The sequence below is a fragment of the Pelmatolapia mariae genome, linkage group LG9 (genome assembly GCF_036321145.2).
Source record: "Pelmatolapia mariae isolate MD_Pm_ZW linkage group LG9, Pm_UMD_F_2, whole genome shotgun sequence".
Classification (NCBI taxonomy): Eukaryota; Metazoa; Chordata; class Actinopteri; order Cichliformes; family Cichlidae; genus Pelmatolapia; species Pelmatolapia mariae.
The window spans coordinates 25,158,372-25,164,371 of record NC_086235.1 but is presented as its reverse complement, the minus strand read 5'-3'; positions in this window follow the sequence as shown (position 1 = coordinate 25,164,371).

Genomic DNA, 6,000 nt, shown 5'->3' with positions numbered 1-6,000 from the left:
AGACAATTATATCCACGCTCTTTGGTTCTGTCCACCAGTGCAGAAGTTTTGGCGTGAGATATGTGAAGACTTATCAAAGTGTCTGAAATGTAACATTCCAGCCTCCCCTTTAGTATGCTTGTTGGGAAAATTGGATGATGTCACTACAGAAACTAATACAGTCCACATGGTTTTTACTGCCCTATGCATTGCCAAGAAAACGGTCCTCATGAACTGGAAAAATAAAAATAATCTTAATCCTAATCAATATAAAAACCATCTAATAGATCACATTAGTCTCGAATCAACCTCTGCCACCACATTAGATCAATCCCTCTGGGCTCCTTTGATCGGCTCCATCACCTAGTGGGGGTGGGGGGGGTCGTGGTTTGGTCCCGCCTTAGCTATTGTGGTTGATGTGGAGGTTGGGACGGGCTTAGGGCGCCTGGAGGACCCCTAGAGACGTTATCCCTGGAGGGCTCAACCCGGGGGGTTGTGGTCATAACCTGGTTAGTGGCTCTGGTCGCTCTTAGAGGGTGTTCTCCTCGTGGCTGCATGCAGCGGGGCTGGGGGATGGTCTGTACTGGCGGACGTAGGTTACTGGCCTGGTAGCCTGGCTGCCCCTGAGTTGATCCGGGGCAGGCGGGGGGGCTTGGGGTTCGGGGGTGCTTCGTCTCCGTGATGGGGCTCTGGCTGGGCCTTGGGGGCTTCGGTCCTCGTCGGTGTGTCGCCGAGGTTGTGGGCGGGTGGGCGCACAGGGGCTCAGCCCTGGCGCAGGGGGCCTCTGGTGCATCGGCCTAACTGGGGGGCTCTTCAACTGGCAGGGAGGTTGTTCCATCCTTGCAGGAGTCCACTCTGCAGGTGGGGGAGAGACATAGGAGAGGTGGAGAATAAACCTAACCTGGGTGTCTGTTGTCTTGTGTAGTCTGGGAGATGATTGAATGTTGGGGTGGGTACAGTTTCCTCTGCGGTGGGGTAGGGTGGGCTTCCCTGGGTCCTGTGGGGCTTGGCGGTGCTGCTACCGTAGGCCCCGGTCTGGATGGGCCTGGGCTCCCTTGCCTTGGTGGGTACCAGAGGACGGGGGTGCCTACTGGGGTCAGCGGGGGAGCTGGCCCTAGGGAGGGGCATCTTGCCCCTCCCTTCTTTTCCTCCCCATCCCCGGCTGCCTCCCTCTTCCCGCTCCACCACACCCACCCACACAGGTAGGGCCTTGGGGTGCGGGTGTGTCACCAGGGTGCAGGGGAGGCATTCCCCCCCCCCCCTCTGTCCCCTTCTGGCCACCTGTGCCTCAATTTTATTCCACAACTTAGACATCTACCTACCTACCTACCTACCTACCTACGGCCTTGAGGGTGACCACGTTAACGGCGTCCAGTGGACGGTCTGTGTATTCAACCCTACCTCTGGCACCGGTGCCCACCTCTCAATTTTAAATCCATGTAGACATTGAGGGTTCTCGGGAGGGGCCGTGCTAACACCTGCTGCTCTCTGGCAGCATCATGTCCATGTACAGTTAAGCCCAAAATTATTCATACCCTATGCAAAAATTGCTAATTTCATATTTTTGTCTATGAAAAGATGGACTGAGAAAACTTTGGTTTCAATCCATTTTAGTTATGGCAGATTACAAACCAATACATCAAATCTGGTTTCTTTGCTCTTGACTTAAAGGTTACATAATCAACATTTTAGGTTTTTATGCATGTCCATAATTATTCATACCCCTGTATGATCATAGAATGATCATGGAGTTTAAGCTATTGTTGGGTGTCAAAAGTAGGGGTCATCATTATTAATGCCAAACCTATAACCCACTACCCTTATGCAATCCCTTTTGCACCCTGTTATGTCATAAACTGAAATAAATTCAGTGACTGTGTGCATTCATTCTCACTTCATGGTCAACAGTCAAACCATTGACATGGCGAAGAAGAAGGAACTGAGTGAAGACCTTCGGTCGCGCATTGTGAATGCACACAAGGATGGTAAAGGCTATAAAGCTATAGGAAAGCAATTTCAAGTGCCAGTGGCTACGGTACAGAGCATTATCACCAAGTTCAAGAAGTTCCACACTGTAGAGAATCTCAAGGGGCGTGGCCGGAAACCAAAGATGACATCAAGATTGTCAAGAAAAGTTGTGAGACAGGTCAGCAATAATCCTCGGATCACCACCAAAGCTATCCTGAAAAACTTAAGTGACTCTGGAACCACCATATCAAGGCAGACACTCCAGCGCACATTGCACAATGAGGGCCTCCGTGGATGCCGGCCAAGGAAGACTCCACTCCTCCAGCCTAGGCATGTAAAAGCCAGACTAGCCTTTGCAAAAGCACATATCGACAAGGATGCAAGCTTTTGTTTGTCGATGCTGTGGTCTGATGAGACAAAAATGGAGCTTTTTGGCCACAGGGATGTGGCCTTCGTTTGGAGAAGGAAAGGTGAAGCGTTCCAACCGAAGAACACAGTCCCGACAGTCAAGCATGGTGGTGGAAGCATTATGCTTTGGGGATGTTTCTCTGCCAGTGGGCCTGGCAATCTAATCAAAGTGAATGGCATCATGAAAAAGGAACAGTACATGGAGATATTGGAGGAAAACATCAAGCAGTCAGCAGAAAAACTTGATCTGGGGCAGCAGTGGATCTTCCAGCAGGACAATGATCCTAAGCACACAGCGAAAGTAGTCAAGAAATGGTTAAAGGACAATAATGTGACTGTTTTGGAGTGGCCAAGCCAGAGCCCAGACCTGAACCCGATCAAAAATCTGTGGAGGGAGCTTAAGACACGAGTTTCAGCAAGAAGACCTTCTAACCTCAATGACTTGGAGACCTTCGCAAAAGAGGAATGGGCAAAAATCCCTGCTGAAGTCTGCAGAAACCTGATCAGCAACTACCGAAAGCGTTTGCAAGCTGTCATTGCAAACAAAGGCTATGCAATTGACTATTAATCATGGGGTATGAATAATTATGGACATACATAAAAACCTAAAATGTTGATTATGTAACCTTTAAGTCAACAGCAAAGAAACCAGATTTGGTGTATTGGTTTGTAATCTGCCATAACTAAAATGGATTGAAACCAAAGTTTTCTCAGTCCTTCTTTTCATAGACAAAAATATGGAATTAGCAATTTTTGCATAGGGTATGAATAATTTTGGGCTTAACTGTATGTCTATTCCTACGTTGTATGAGTGCTGAGTGTTTGTATATGTGTGCATGAGGGTGGGAATGCATGTTTGTGTCTGTGTGTGCCTGTTTGTCTGTGTCTATATGTCAGGTCGGGTCTTAGACTCCACCTCTCTGGGAACACCCAGGCCCTCCAAAGTGTGGAGGTCTATCTCCCCTCACCACACTCCCTGCCAGTGACTGATGCCCTCAGGGGTTGGTGCATTGGTGGTTTTTGGTGTCCGGGGCTGGGCGCTCAGGTATGCACCAGCTCACTCCCGGTGGCTACTTGGCGGGGCCTGGTGCCTGTCGCTCGGTCAGGCCTCTTCCGGGGCAAAGGGGACCCCCCGGGTCTGCGGCCTCGGGGTCTGCGGCTCGGTTCACTCTGGCACAGCTGGCTGCCGGCAGAGCCGGCGGGCACGCCAATGCAGCCCCCTCTGGCTTCTGCTCCGTGGCTACTGGGTGACCCCTCGTCTGGGGATCTCCTCAGCCCTTCCCAGGAGGGTGGCACGGATGCCCCTCCGGTGGTCCACCTTGGGCTCTCGCACTCTGGGGCCTCTGGATGTCTGGAGCCTGGATCTCCTCCATGCCTGCTTCATGCCCTGGGGGACGGGGCTATGGCCCCCCACACCCTCTAGCAGACCGTTACATGGGGAAACCTTCTGTATACAAGCACGCTGATCCACACAGGTGTGCACACGGGTGTTCACTGTTCGTAGACATAAACTACACCTTTCTTAGCTGCTACTTCAAAGCACATTGTACGCTGTCTGTCCTGTGTGCTGCACAACAACATTCAATATTTAGTATTTACTGCTGTTCACACTTAGCTAGATTAACGTGATGGTGTTGTGTTTAGTATGTTGCTTTGGTTTTTTTTGCTTGTTTTCTCTTCTTTTTCTCTCAACAGCTGATCCAGGAGATTTTTTTTTCTTTTTCTCTTTGTCTTTGTAAGTGCCCTTTCTCACTGTCCCTCTTCCCTTCTGTTTTTCTTTTCCTTCCTCTCTTTCCTATCCCCCAGTCATGTCTGTCCCATCTGTAACAACCGAAAGTAAAATAAATAATAACAACAAAGGTTGATCAAATGGACCAATACGGCAATGCCATGATGATCCATTTGGCAAAATAAATCCATTTGGTATCCTTGTTGGTCTTCAGACAACAATTCTGACGGCTAAAGAACCAAATGGGACAGACCAAAAAAAACAAAAAACAAAAAACACACAACATGGCAGAAATATGATGCGTGGAGGTCTGATTGTGAAACCACATGCTGGTGGTTTTCAGAGAAATTTAAAGCACTTCCACATCATCTGTGTTGTTCCAACATGGAAGCTAGCTGGCACTGGCAGCATATCAGGTTTGCTGTGGATTTTATCTGACGGCCAGTTTAAATGTTCTGTTCATGTTTCTCGACATGACAGAGGCTGTATTTGAAAGACTTTGTGCACACAAGTCTTAATTACACCTGTTAATATTTTATGCTTAAAACATGTTTTAAGGCTGGAGGTTAGTCCAGGGTTTTTAATAAATATTTAAAGCCAGTGATCTAGACCTGCATCTTCTCTGCTATAAATATTGACTTTGTTAAATGAAGCACTGTCTGTTTCTTGACTGCCACCTTTTCTAGTCCCAAATATTATTGAAATGCATGAATTTGTTAAAACTCAGAAATCTGGTGCAGTGTCTACACCTGCCAACTACAAAGAAGCATGAAGCCTGTCATGAAGTCAAGCTTCTTGTTCAAAGCCTTTACGTGCTTCCTCCAGGACACTGATATGGTTAGCAGATGAAGTTCAGAGGAAAGAAAAGAATTCCTACAAGGTCAGTAGATCTGTAACACAGTCTGGATTTCTTTAGAAGGGAAACATTACTTTTCAGAGACACAGAGCTCAGAGAAAACTACAAAAGTGGGTTGCCCATACCAAAATAATCTAGATTGATAAACTGCACCAAATACAAGAGGAGAAAACATTGACACAGTACTGTGCGATACAACTTCAACTACACCAACACAAGGGAGGAAGTGGCCTTTCTTTACTCCCCCACCCTCTTTAACTGACCCAGTGTTTGGATACAAACAGGAAGCTCCATCACTGACAAAGGTGTTCAGGTAAGGCAGGACCTGCTCCTGTCGAGCCACAGTGCTGACATTTCTCTACATCATGTGCTGGTTTTCCTAAACTTCCTCCTTCAGTTCTGAAAATAGGTTTTCACCTGCAAAAAGATGAGAGAGAAAAAAAAAGGAATATTATAACTATATGGTCCACATGGTTACTGATATGATTTGGCAAAAATCAATTTAGAACAGAAAACCTAGCTCACTGGGCAACAATGCCGAGTACATACCTGTTGAATACTGAGAGATTCAGATTGATGAAAGCCATCCGAGTCTTCCAGTCTGCCATTTTTGCAGCTTCACAGACTAAAAAGACAAAACTGGTTTAAGTATCTCTGCTGGAGCAGGTGGTTTGTTGCTGAGGCTTTGAAGCATCGGTTTAAACCATCCTGTTTTGCAGCATCAACAACCACACTGAGTGAGAATTGAAGACATGATAACCAGTCATGTGTTCATAAACTGCATTAGGATGTATCTGTTCCACTTCACCCACCTGAACCCAGGGGAGTAGGCACTGGAAAATCTCTTCTCCTGACCAGAGTCTGTGGCTGTAGAGCAGCTCTTGATGAGGGTGTGCGCCTTCCTTGTGAGGTGCTGTGGCGAGAAACAAAGAAATTGACAACGAGTAGCAGATTTTAAGAAAACAACCCTCCCTCAAAAAACCAATGTGAATATACCTCCCCACTCAGCAGGCAAATGTAGCACAGCATACCCCCACACATATGATCATTCCACCCTTTG